At 39.4% G+C, this 13,582-nt stretch overlaps 1 non-coding gene across 1 annotated transcript; it reads left to right on the top strand.

The window, feature by feature from the left end:
- The first annotated feature begins 1,534 nt into the window (after window positions 1–1,534).
- Window positions 1,535–1,641, top strand: LOC136228193 (small nucleolar RNA R71). The gene has a single exon (XR_010688526.1). It is a non-coding gene; the product is annotated as a small nucleolar RNA R71 (small nucleolar RNA).
- The last annotated feature ends 11,941 nt before the right edge of the window (window positions 1,642–13,582 follow it).

The following is a 13,582-nucleotide window of genomic DNA, read 5'->3' as shown; positions in this document are numbered from 1 at the left end:
CTCAATCTTATCATCGCCTATTCTTAAAACTACTTTCCCTTCCGACACATCAACTAGAGCACGTCCCGTGTTCATGAACGGTCTACCAAAGATTAGCGGACAATTTACGTCATAAGCAAAATCTAAAATGAAGAAATCGGTAGGAAAAATAAATTTGTCAACTTTAACTAAAACATCCTCAATTATACCGTATGGTCTTTTAGTGGTTTGATCCGCTAATTGCAAAACCATATTGGTACGTTTGATGTCTTCTTCTAAGCCTAACTTATTAAAAATAGATAATGGCATCAAGTTAATGCTTGCTCCTAAATCACAGAGACAACTGGGAAATTCAATATCTCCTAATTTACACGGAATGGTAAAACATCCGGGATCCTTGAGTTTTATGGGCAAATTACTTGACACAATCGAACTACAATCTTCAGTTAGTGAAATGGATGAAATTCCTTCCCAACTGATTTTCTTTGAAATTAAATCTTTGAGGAATTTACCATAGTTGGGAATTTGCGTAATCGCATCCATAAATGTCAGATTAATATGCAAATTTTTAAGTTTGTCTAAAAATGTTAAAAGTTGTTTATCATAGTCCTTATTGCGGACTTTGTGTGGAAAAGGTGGTTTGGGTACAAAAGTTTTTGTACTAGAGTCAATTGGTGCATCTTTTTGTTTTAATGTATCTTCTTTGGGCTTCGGTAAATCAGTTCCAGGTAAGGTCGAATTTCCGGGCATTTCCGGGCCTAAGTAATTTTTCCCTGAACGAAGAATGATAGCCTTAACATGCTCTTTCGGATTTTCTTCCGTATGGCTTGGAAGACTTCCCTCTTTGCGGGATGGAATTGATTTAGCGAGTTGTCCAATTTGAATCTCCAAATTATGGATGCTAGATGATTGGTTTTTAATAAGCTGATCGAATTTATTCTCGATCCGTTTAAAACCATCATCGTGATTACTTATTTTTCCGCTCATAGCATCAATAAATTTGTCGATTTTAGAAGATAAAGTGCTAATCGTATCTCTTGATTGATTTTGATAATTAGTAGTACGATTTTGATTAGCATTAGCATTATTATTATCTCTCCAGTTAAAGTTAGGATGATTTCTCCACCCAGGATTATATGTATTGGAGTAAGGGTTATTATTTTGGTTTTGCCCTTGGACAAAATTTACCTGTTCAATTTCACTCATACATTCGTAATCCACATCTGTTTGGATTGGCTTACCATTAGGATCACATGGTGCCATAAACCTATCAATTTTGTGCGATAAGGCAGAAAATTGGGCTTGCAACATCGCTACTGGATCAAGATTCACTATACCTTTAACTGATGATGTTGTTGAGGATGATGGTTTCGCTAATGGTACGTGTCCACGTTCCGCGGGCCACATACTGCTGTTGATTGCCATTTCCTCCAAAAGTTCCCTTGCTTGGGCAGATGTTTTCTTCATAAATAACCCTCCAGACATAGCGTCTAATGAACCTCTAGTTGTAGTATTTAGTCCATTATAAAATGTTTGCATTAAAAGTTCAACGGGCAATTGGTGGTGTGGGCATAAATGTTGAAGTTCTTTAAAACGTTCCCAAGCCTCATAAAGAGTTTTATTATCATTTTGAGAAAAAGATGTTAACTCTTTAATGACTCTTGCGGTTTTTGCTAAAGGAAATTTTTTTGATAAAAACGCTTGGGCTAATTGTTCCCAAGTGGCAAATGATGCGGCTGGCATAGAAGTTAACCATTCTTTGGCTCGATCCTTCAAAGTAAAAGGAAAAAGGCAAAGTTTGATTGCTTCTGCAGTTACATCAGTAATTTTAAAAGTGTCACAAATTTCTAAGAAATTTGTCAAATGGGTATTAGGATTTTCGTTAGGTAACCCGTAAAATGTTACGTTATTTTGCAACATATTAAGCAACGCAGGCTTAATTTCAAATTGGTTTGCATTAATTTGGGGTCTAACTATACTGTTTGTTACACCGGCCACTCCTGGCCTAGCGTAATCCATAAGTGTGGCCATAACTTCTGGCTCGGTAATTCTAGTTTTTATTGGGGTTTTGTTTTTCTTTTCTTTCTTGTTCTTTTTAAGAGTTCTTTCAATTTCTGGGTCAATAGGATCTGGTGACGTGCCTGAACTTCGAGAACTGCGCATGAACTTGAAATTTCGCACGAACCGAAACTACCTACAAAACAGAATTTGAAAAATAAATATGTTAGTAATTGAAAATAAATAAAATATAAAAGTTTGAATAAGTATAAATAAACCTAGATTCGTAATAAAACACGAAAAATTTAAAATTTTGTCAAAAATTTTGGCGTTCCCCAGCAACGGTGCCAAAAACTTGTTGAGCGATTTCCACAAGTGCACGGTATACGCTTGTAGTAATAAAAGATATCGATCCCATAGGGAACGTTTTTCGAACAAAACTTATTTACAATCGGTTAAATTTACTTTTAGGTTTATAATATGGAAAATCGTTTGATCGGTTTTGGTTTTGAAATTGCTAGAATGAGAATTAGATTAGAGTATGAAAACGTTAGAAAATACTCTGATTTAAGAATGAATTTGCAAGATAGGAACGTTTAGTACTTTTTAGAAAAGTAAACAGATGTATTTGTTTGCATTAAGCAAAGAAAACAACTTTAAACTTTGTACGAATTATAAAGATGAAATAAATGACGGAACCTCTAATTAATTGGCTTTGAACATGACAAAACCCTATCCGGGATAATTGCCCTTAATCAAATTAAAACTCTTTCGATATAATAATTTGCCTAAGTGTTCAACAAAGTTTCCTTGTAAAGATTTTGAATTAAATACGTTTTAATGAAAACACCAACAGTCACTTTAGTGGATTGGTTACCATAAGTGCTGCATAAAAATCTATCGAATAGAACAGACTTTATTAGATGAAATATAAATTGATACAAGTTTACAGAGAACATAGAGCATGGAAACATTCGACGGCTTGCAAGTGAACGGGTTGTCAATCCTTTCCTTGGGTTTCGTTAGAGTTTGTCAGGCTCCGGGGCGGATCCTCTACTCAATCTTCTCGTTGAATCTTCGTAATAGAGACTGGGTCGGTCTACTACCAAAATGAAAACTAAACTGGAACAATGTCTAAACGCTACTAAACTTGTTATTATTGAATAAACAATGTGTGTATAGCATATTGCTTTTTACAGAATCGAAATCTAACTTCTGAATCACTTGACTCGGAATTTCTGCATAAATTCTATACTAATCTCTTTTTTCTACATCTCTTCAACTCTCCATCAACTCTTTATTTATAGATGTTGAAGAGCCTTGATTGAAGTGTCGTGTCCGTTGTGAAGGATCGTATCTGTTGCGAAATGACGTCTTTATCCACCCGAACGATCGTGTTTCGTCGAAAACGAAAGTGTGTAACTAGGCTTCTACAAACTCCTGCTCGTACCGAGAATATTAAATTCTCTACCGAGAATGGGGGAGCATCAATTGGTCTTCAAACGAAGGGAAGGGGAAACTGAGGAACGCATGTCACGACCGAGAATGTGGGGGCCGCGGTCGCGGCACGGAACGTTTTTCAGTTCTTCTACTTTCGTTCACGTCCTCGATTTGGCATTATTAATTTCTGTCGTCTTCGACTCCTTTTGTAGGGGTTTTCTTCTGTTTTTGAGCACTTTTCGTTCCTATTTGGATTTTACCAAATATTTATGTACCTTACAAGAAAGAAACATAATCGAGAGTAAAAGCTTTCCAAATAGTTATAAATAGCATAAATTCGTAGCAATATTGATGTAATTATCGATGATATTTTAGGTATATTTTGGGCTTAACATTGTTGCACCGCCTGATTCAAATTTTCACCGATTCCGTCGACGACACTAGTGATGGACTCGCTTAAGGTGAGTTTGCAAATGTATATGTTTGCGTTGGCAGATCTGGAGAAATTGCAAGAAATGATGTTTGAAGATTAATCAAATGGGTCATTCATTCCGTTGATACTACAATTTCCGCCGCCACCACCATTTCAGTTTCGAATTTTTGGTTCTTAGTGGCTCTTCAATTTCATCAAATGGGTTTTGTTAGAGAGAGAGAGAGGGAGAGAAATTAGGAGTTTAAAAGTTAGAGAGAGAAATGTAGAGAGTATGATGAAGGAGAGGGTGTGGTGGTAATTGAATATAAGGTGGGTCCCTAATTTTTTAAGAAATTAGTTGAAAAAGGGTGATATGGCAGGTTTGACCGGTCATTTTTACCTGCTGTGTATTGTTGTCCTCAGATTAGACTCTAGCAAGTGCACTAGATACAAGTAATAAAGTGATAAGTGAGTATCGTCTCCACAGGGATTGTGATTCAAATCAATATTAGAAATCGTTGCTAAACAGTGTGTGTCACAACAGTGTCTTCTTTTATCGTTGATTGTTTGATGTTGGTTACTTAACAATTTAGGCAGGCTGATGAAACAAGAAAATGAAATAAGTTTGCAAAGATTTTAGAGAATAGAACAGGCTCGACATAGACGAACACGGTGTGCTACGTCTTACAACATTCCATTAATACAAGACAATGCCAATGAAGCCAAAGTTTCAGTTTGAAGTGAGTTTGAGTCAACTTTCGTGTGTTCTCAAACTCCTAAGATTTACTAACACCTTTAGCGTCCTAAAGATACGTTCTTTCTAGCATTAAGAACAAAACTGCATTTCTAGATGAGAAAACCCTTGATACAACCTTCTAACTTGTCAGCTTCGAAGTTGGGAGATCAATAGAGATATCGATGAAGATGAAAGCAGTGTCCTATCATTCATCTAACACATACATACATGCTTAAGCAAGAAAGTTAAACCCTCATTGACCACAACATTGGCAAAATACGAATTATTCATAAAAACATTGTAACACTTACATCACCGGGTCGGCCAGGCCGTGCCCGTTCAAAAGGACTACTCACTCATATCGAGCAGTGAGCAGACGATGGTTCTTGATACAGCTCGAGACACTATGGGAGCTCTCTTATTTCTTCTATTCTATGTTACTAAAAAAATACTAAAAATCCGAACTCCTAAACTTATCTCTGCTTTACCTACTTAAAGGGAAAGACAGAGGCCAAAATCAGTACAACTTTCGTACCCTTTCTACAAAATAAGTCAACTACCAACTATGATTAAAAATAAACTAAAATGATTAACTTTTCAATTAACCCTTGAACACTCAAGGGGGTGATACTTCAAGTCATCTTGCTTCTTTAGGCAATCCCATCGCCACACACTTTCACCTGCCGCTCTGCCGCTTTCCCTGCTACTGCCACCATGATCTGTCGATGTCCGTCATTGGAAAATCCGGCGTTTGACCGCTGGATACAAGTAAGGCTCCACTCCTCTTGGCTTTAGCAAAACAAGCTGTTCCCAGCGAGTTTAGCATTTCTCTTTGCTTATCTGCACAAGGTCAGTAATTAGCCCTTATTTCTTACCAAATGACATAATAAAACACCCAAATTCCCTTATAAATACTATGTTAAACTTAGTCAATTTCATGCCTAACAAATACCCCCAAATTGAACCTTTGCTTGTTCTCAAGCAACAAATTGTAAGAAGGAATCAGAAAAAGAATGTTAGGAATGAAATTAGTTTCAGGGAACGAGACAGAAGAATACAGAAACATAGAACACTTGGCATAAAGAGGAAATGAACAGATGCATGCTAAGGTTTCGTCGAAGAGCTAAAACTTGTTTTAGAAATTGTGTCCTTTTTGCTCAAGAAATTCCTTAAATCTTAAAATTTAGACGTCCTCTTTCACCAGGAGTCACCAACTGCCAGACATGCCTCACTAAGGAATGGAACAATTCACTCACTCTCGCATGGCATCTTTCTTTTGCCATAGGACTAAGCGTGCGATTTCACTCCTCAGCTCAGACACCACACCCTTAGGGTGCGAGTTTGCCTATTGGTCCCGAATCCATGGGTCGAAGTTCATCCTGACATATTCCAAAGGACTTATATAGGTTGTAATGTTCGGTTTAGGCTCTGGTTTGACAGTGAAAGGCTATTTAAGTGTATGAATTCTGTCTTTTTGCAATTTTATTTAACATACGCAGCCTATAATGATTGCTATTTACACACTCTTTTATCTACACAACCTGTTTACTCATAACCCAGTACTCTTTTGAATATTCATTAAGGTTCCTTCCTCCTCTTGTTATATTCCCCAGTTCTTTCAACCTTTTCCTTAAGCATTGTATTGCTCAATTGCTTATTTTCGCAAAACTTAAGCACATGATTTTTTTTATTTTAAACAATTGGCTTTTCAAAGCATAAGACAGAACTCAGGGTGTTTTTGATTTATAAGAGAAGGGAGAGGGCTATTATTCGCGGTTTTTTAGAAAGAGCAGGTCATGGCTCGACTTGGTATCCTAATCATTGGGGTGCAAAGCACATGTGCCTTTTGTGTAGCGGAGAGGGTAACTAAATGCCTTTTTCCTCCTATGAAAGTCAGAACCACTCACCATTTCAACAGGGCACCAAGGCAAATTCTCCCTAAAGATAGTGAGCGTTGGCCCACTCATAAAAATTAATGCATAGCAAAGATACATTTTAAGGCTCAAGTTCTCACTATTTTTGGGGAAAAAGCAGTAAGGCAATGGTTACTAATTTTGAAAGAGGAATTAAAAATTTCAAAATTCTTGGAACTTCCTGAAATTTAGGGACACGAGATGCAAACAAGCAAGTAACACAACCATTACACCAAAGCATGCACAGTCTGTTCTTTGATTCCTATAGAACACCGAACAATTCCCTAGATGGAACATGCACAAGCGGAGAGAAAAAAAATATGGAAACAAACAATAATTACCAAGGACATGTGCAAAAATTCTCAAGGGATATTTGTTCTACATCAAATTACTAATTTAAACAAACAAATTAAAAGCATTTATCATGTTATTTCTGCAATAAATTGTGACACACACAATCCACCCCCAAAAAATAATAAAACATTGTCCTCAATGTTATGAATCACGGCAGCAGATTGTTAATAAAATAGGCAGACCATAACATGATAGAGTGATGGTGTTAGAGGTTACCAGATGCTAGGACAACGACTATCGGTACAGATCAGGCGTGATGGGAAAGAGAGGAGTTAACCTCTCTATCCACAGGGGCAGGAATACCCTCCTCTTTCGAGGAGGCAGCAACATTAGCCTTAACATTAGCACTGGCAGGTGTTTCGGGCATTTGTCTTACCGGACTTTTTACAGAGAAACTAGAGGGACTTTCCTTGGCATGCTCCTCAATGCAAAGGCTCTTGAGCATATCGATCTTGCCTTGTTGCGACGCGTATTTTTGCTCCATGGCGAATATCATTTCGCGGTTTGCCAGATTCTGGGCAAACAGGGCGTTGAATCGATCCATTATATCCTCGCTGGTCAGCTTTCCACACTTCTTATAAAAGTCCAAGTCCTTCGGCTTCTCGACTTGCTCGGAATCTGACGACACTGATATAGTAGGCTCGCTTTTCCTTTTTCGGCTCTCAGTCTGCCGAGATGTAACAAAGTCAGACATCCAGACCCACTTCCCGTTCACAAGTTTTCCGAATAGCATCTTTTGGAGGCTCTTGAGATCAATCGGGTCAGGATGATTCACAATCGTGAGATGAGAGCGGTCCTCTGGTTTGAAAACCCCGATTGACTTCGCAATCCTGGTGACAATGCTTCCACAACAGATGATTGACGAGTTTTTCTTGGAAAAACGCTGATGTATTCTCCGAACCAGAATCCCAAATTCATTCTCGGTCCAACTTCCATACTCCACAACATGGTGAGATCTGCATGTGGTATGGTGGCTTGGTTTTCCCGGGCGAAGATTGTACCGGAGATCAACTTGTGCAAATACCGAACATCGTAATCATCGATATTGGACGCCTTGGACGAACTGCCATCATAATGTTTCTGTCCTGAAAGTGATTCCCAGAAGGCCACATGGTCGAAAACATCAGGCGTTGTGGTGAATGCCTCTTTATAGCTCTCGGATTCTAGATCGTCATCGTCGGTAGCACCAAGCATCTGGTTAAACAGGTTAAGCGAAGCCCTCTGGGAGTGACCCATGAGCCTGAAGCTAAATTTTACCTCTTCGTCAGGTTCGGTTATCTCAGCGTTGTGCTTAAAGGTGGCCAAGAACTCGAGTGTCAGTTCCTGATAGGCAGGTTCCGTCATTTCAAAGAAACATTCAAAATGACCGGCCTTCATGAGGGTGCGCACACGATCCTCGAGCTTCAGCCTCTTTAGGGATTCCCAGCAAACTGTTCGGATGGGTCCGAACTAAAATTTTGCTAACTCATCATAGTACGCCTGTACAGAGGCGTCTTTAAACTGGGAGAGTTTCTTGACCAGCTTTTCATCCGGGACAAAAGCCACAGTGCTTGGCTCCGCCATTTTTTCTTTTGCTTTTTCTTTCTTGGAAGATCCCTCTATTTTCACGTTTTTGCCCGAGCCTCGGGTTCTCATTTCGCTTTCTAGTTTAAGTAGGGTTTTCCAGTGGTACAGGGCACAGATCATGAACTACCTTTGTGAAAAGAAATCTCAAAGAGAAGAAAGAAATATGGTGAAAGACGGACTGAACTGAGAAAAATCTTCTTTAAGTAGGGGAAACGAGGCATCTCTTCGCCAATCTGTCATTATAAGGTCGAATCAGAGTCAGCCACCTGGACAGATTGGCAGAAAGGCGCGTATTTTCGAATTAGAACGAGGGGTGATGAACGGTCAAGATTTGATTTTAGCATTTATTTCCCCCTAACCGTTCAATCTTATCGAGGAGAAAAAAAGGCGGTATGATTGCCTATGGGCATAGGAGTGGACGTTCCACTTTTCCTAGCTTTTAATAAAAAAAATTTTACCGCCCTAATTTCTACGATATTCCCTTCCCTACAAAACAGGTACAATTGTACTACCTCACCCTTGGAAGGATTTTTAGGTTTTACAATTGTGCCTGGGCAGAAGATACTCATTATGAAGTAAAACTCAACACATTTGACACAAGAATAAAAATAAAAATAAAAGTAAAAATAAAAATCAATAAAATGCAAAGTTAGTTGTGCTACAATTGGTGTTTGTAGCGGACACCCTGTTCTCGTGCTTTTACTGACTTGGGGGATCCTGGAAATGAACAGTATCGATCTTCCTTGTGTGATCGTTCTCTAAATATGGTTTTAATATTTGCCCGTTCACCTTAAAAGGATCACCCCCGTACTTGAAAATTTCAACAGCTCCATGTGCGAATACACGGTTCACTATGAATGGTCCTGACCATCTTAACTTGAGCTTTCCTGGAAAGAGCCTCAATCGTGAATTGTAGAGAAGGACGTTTTGTCCCTCATGAAACACCTTGTTCAGGAGCTTTTTGTCGTGCCACTGCTTGGTCCTGGCTTTGTAATTCACCGCATTTTCGTACGAGAACAGTCTGAATTCCTCCATTTCGCTCAGTTGTAAACTTCTCTGTTCACCAACAGCCTGTGTCTCAAAATTTAAAAATGTTAACGCCCAAAATTCACGGTGTTCCATTTCCACCGGCAGGTGACAAGATTTCCCGTATAACAGACGAAACGGAGACATTCCAATCGGTGTTTTATAAGCGGTACGATATTCCCATAGAGCATCATCGAGCTTGTTTGCCCAATCCCTCCGAGAGTTGCCAACAGTTTTCTCTAAAATTCTTTTTATTTCTCTATTGGAGATCTCCATCTGTCCACTGGTTTGTGGATGGTATGGTGTGGCAACCCTGTGTGAGATTCCAAGTTTCCCCATTAATTTTTCAAATTTCGCATTACAGAAGTGGGTCCCTTGATCACTGATGATCGCTCGCGGGACCCCGAATCTGGCAAACATCCTTTTCAGAAATTTTACTACCACACGGGCGTCATTGGTGGGACTAGCCATTGCTTCGACCCACTTGCTCACATAATCCACAGCCACTAAGATGTATTTATTTCCTAAGGAAGTCGGGAATGGTCCCATAAAGTCTATGCCCCAAATGTCAAAAATTTCGCACACAACTATGTTGTTGAGGGGCATAGCATTTCGAGCCGAAATGTTGCCAGTTCGTTGGCACTCATTGCAAGTGCTAACAAAGGCATGAGCATCCTTGAAAAGAGTGGGCCAGAAAAAACCTGATTGGAGAACATTGGCTGCGGTTCGGCTTGCGCTATGGTGTCCTCCGGCTTCACGGTTATGACAGTGGCTTAGAACATCCTGTCCTTCTTCTTGCGATATACATCTTCGAATGATTTGGTCCGCGCACAACCTGAAAAGGTAAGGGTCATCCCAAAAGTAATATTTGACTTCGGAGAAAAACTTCCTTTTTTGATTCGTGGATAGGTTGTGTGGTTTGAGCGAAGTTGCAAGGTAATTAGCTATATCGGCGAACCATGGCGCAGACTGTGCCGCATATAGATGCTCGTTAGGAAACCTTTCAATGATTTCTGCTTGTTCAAAGCTGCCCTTGTGATCTATCCTTGACAAATGATCTGCTGCAACATTCTCCGTTCCCTTTTTATCCTTAATTTCCAGATCAAACTCCTGGAGTAATAACAACCATCGGATCAACCTTGGCTTAGCATCTTTCTTCACGAACAAGTATCGCAACGCTGCGTGGTCTGTGTGAACAATCACCCTGGATAACACCAGGTAGGGCCTGAATTTGTCGAAAGCATACACAACCACAAGAAGTTCCTTCTCGGTAGTTGTGTAGTTCTGCTGGGCCTCGTTTAATGTCTTGCTTGCATAGTAGATGGGCCGAAACTTCTTTTTAATCCTCTGTCCAAGAACAGCTCCCACACAATTATCGCTTGCGTCGCACATCATTTCAAACGGTTTCTCCCAGTCAGGTCCAGCTAGTATTGGTGAATTGATCAGTTTGCTCTTCAAGAGTTCAAATGCATGTACACAGCTTGCGGTGAATACAAATTCAGCTTCCTTATGAAGTAGGGCAGACAAGGGTAGTGCAATCTTTGAAAAATCTTTGATAAACCGGCGATAGAACGCTGCATGCCCCAGAAAACTTCGCACATCCTTTACATTGGTGGGCACAGCCAGCTTTTCTATCACCTCTACTTTAGCTTTGTCCACTTCCATCCCCTTTTCTGAAATTTTATACCCAAGGACAATTCCTCCTGTGACCATGAAGTGTCATTTCTCCCAATTTAAGACCAAGTTAGTTTCCTTGCATCGCATGAGCACCGCTTCGAGGTTGTTCAAATAGCTGTCAAAGCAGTTCCCATAAACCGAGAAGTCGTCCATGAATATTTCTACTGTTCGCTCCACTATGTCATGAAAAATGGACATCATGCATCGCTGAAAAGTGGCAGGAGCATTGCACAGGCCGAACGGCATTCTTCTGTAAGCATAAGTCCCATATGGACACGTGAACGTTGTTTTCTCCTGGTCCTCACAATGAATTGCGATTTGGTTGTATCCTGAATATCCGTCAAGAAAACAGTAGAATGCATAGCCCGCTAAACACTCTAGCATCTGATCAATGAAGGGCAGCGGAAAATGATCCTTCATTGTCGCCTCATTGAGCTTCCTGTAATCAACACAAACTCTCCATCCTGTGATTGTTCTTGTGGGCACTAACTCATCTTTCTCATTAAGGACTACTGTCGTTCCTCCCTTCTTTGGCACAACATGAACAGGGCTTGTCCAAACACTATCGGATATTGGGTAGATAATTCCAGCATCGAGAAGCTTGATTACTTCTTTACGTACAACCTCCTTCATGTGGGGATTTAATCTGCGTTGCGGCTGGACTGTTGGTTTATGCTCCTTCTCCATCAAGATTCTGTGAACACAGACTGCCGGGATAATTCCTTTTATGTCATCAATTTTCCACGCGATTACAACCTTGTTTCTTCGCAAAACCGCTAAGAGTTGCGCCTTTTGATCTGGAGTCAACTTTGAAGATATGATGACCGGACGTCCGCTGGGTGGTTCAAGGAATGCGTACTCGAGATGATCAGGCAGTGGCTTTAATTCTGGTTTAGACACAGGCACAGTTGGTACCTCTGGTGGTTCTTGATGGGTTGGAACAGTAGGGTCGAACGGAGGTGCCGAAAGGTTGGACTCAATGGAACACCCTGTCCCTGTGCATATGTTCACCTCTTCTCCCAATAAAGTTTCTAATGTGTCATGTTCCTACAAAGTAGAAAGACTTTGAAAATCATCTAAGAAACAACATGTGTCATCATTATGTTAGGGATTATTGCCAGTTAATAAACTGTAGCGCAGCGGAATTGCGGTTTAAAATTTATTTCTAATCCCTTTAATTTGATCTTTGTCCGTTAACCATTGATTGAATAAAACCTTTTGATCCGTTTAGGGATATAAACATACCCGGACTGTCTCTTCTAGAGACGGCTAAAGAATCCACAAGGTAGTAAGATCTCCGTAGTCAGGTGCACGAACAGCTATTGAGTCAGAACCGGTGCTAGCCGAAGAACGGAGGATGAACTGGAGGAATTATGTAATTAGCCAATAAAATCACAAGCCATGAATGGTGGCTGCGATTTTGTACTGCTTCTTCAAAAAAATTTAGTTGGCCGAATGAATTGTAGTTGATTAGGTTAGATTTAGGTTTTAGGCTTTTATTATATATAGTGTAGTTATTCCTAAACCTAATTGGTTTAGGGTTAATTGGTTAATTACAAAACTAATCTAATCCTAACATAATCACTTAAATAAATACCAATAGTATTTATTCTATGCAATTAGTTACAATTAGATTAAATTTAATCACCCCAATTAAATAAATAGCACTAATTATTAAATTGACGTATTAGTTTGATTAATTATTCACGAATGCAATTTCATTAATTTACAAATTAATTAATTACATCCCGTAAACTAATTAACCAATTAAATACTCAACGCCTAAATCCATTAATCAATTACATTGATACAAAGTATCAATTAATCGATCAATTAACCACCAATTAATTACCTTGAACTTTTTACCGTCAACCAATTAATTAATCTCATCCCTCCAGTGTACCGTTCTATAAGTTCTAACTCAGATGTTCAATGTGCACGATCCTATGGGACTGTCCTTAGCTAGCAGTGGACTCACGGCCCACAGACAGTAAGTGGGTTCTAGCAAACCATTACTGCCCCTAACCAATACAGCTATTTCAGCAGTCTAAAGATGCAGAGACCCTGTAGTTATCTCTTAACTTCTTTTACCATTTGATATCTATATTATAAACTAGAGGCATGGCGGCTGTCATCCTCTCTGATGTTTATGATATTTCTTGATCTTAAGTAGATCAATGAATCAGATAAGTAAACTACTTATCAGGGTGTGGCCACACACTTATCAATCTCACTTATCAAGTGGCCTGTGATATCATCTCACTGTTATGTGAGTGGTAATTCCATCACTTCACTATCAATACTAATGTGTTCACCTGTTCACCCAATCATAGCCGTATTTGGCATCCTGTTACAGACCTGTTAGGCGTATGTCAAAGTGAACCGGCTCCCACATTGATATTATAATGAAATCTAGTCTGAAGATAGTTAGAGACCTACTTAAGAAAACTAATGACACAACCACCATGTAGTTTTCTCGGG

Source organism: Euphorbia lathyris, chromosome 4 (assembly GCF_963576675.1).
Source record: "Euphorbia lathyris chromosome 4, ddEupLath1.1, whole genome shotgun sequence".
In the NCBI taxonomy this organism is placed as follows: domain Eukaryota; kingdom Viridiplantae; phylum Streptophyta; class Magnoliopsida; order Malpighiales; family Euphorbiaceae; genus Euphorbia; species Euphorbia lathyris.
Note: the sequence above shows the minus strand (reverse complement) of the source record. Positions and strands in the feature narration are given on the sequence as shown.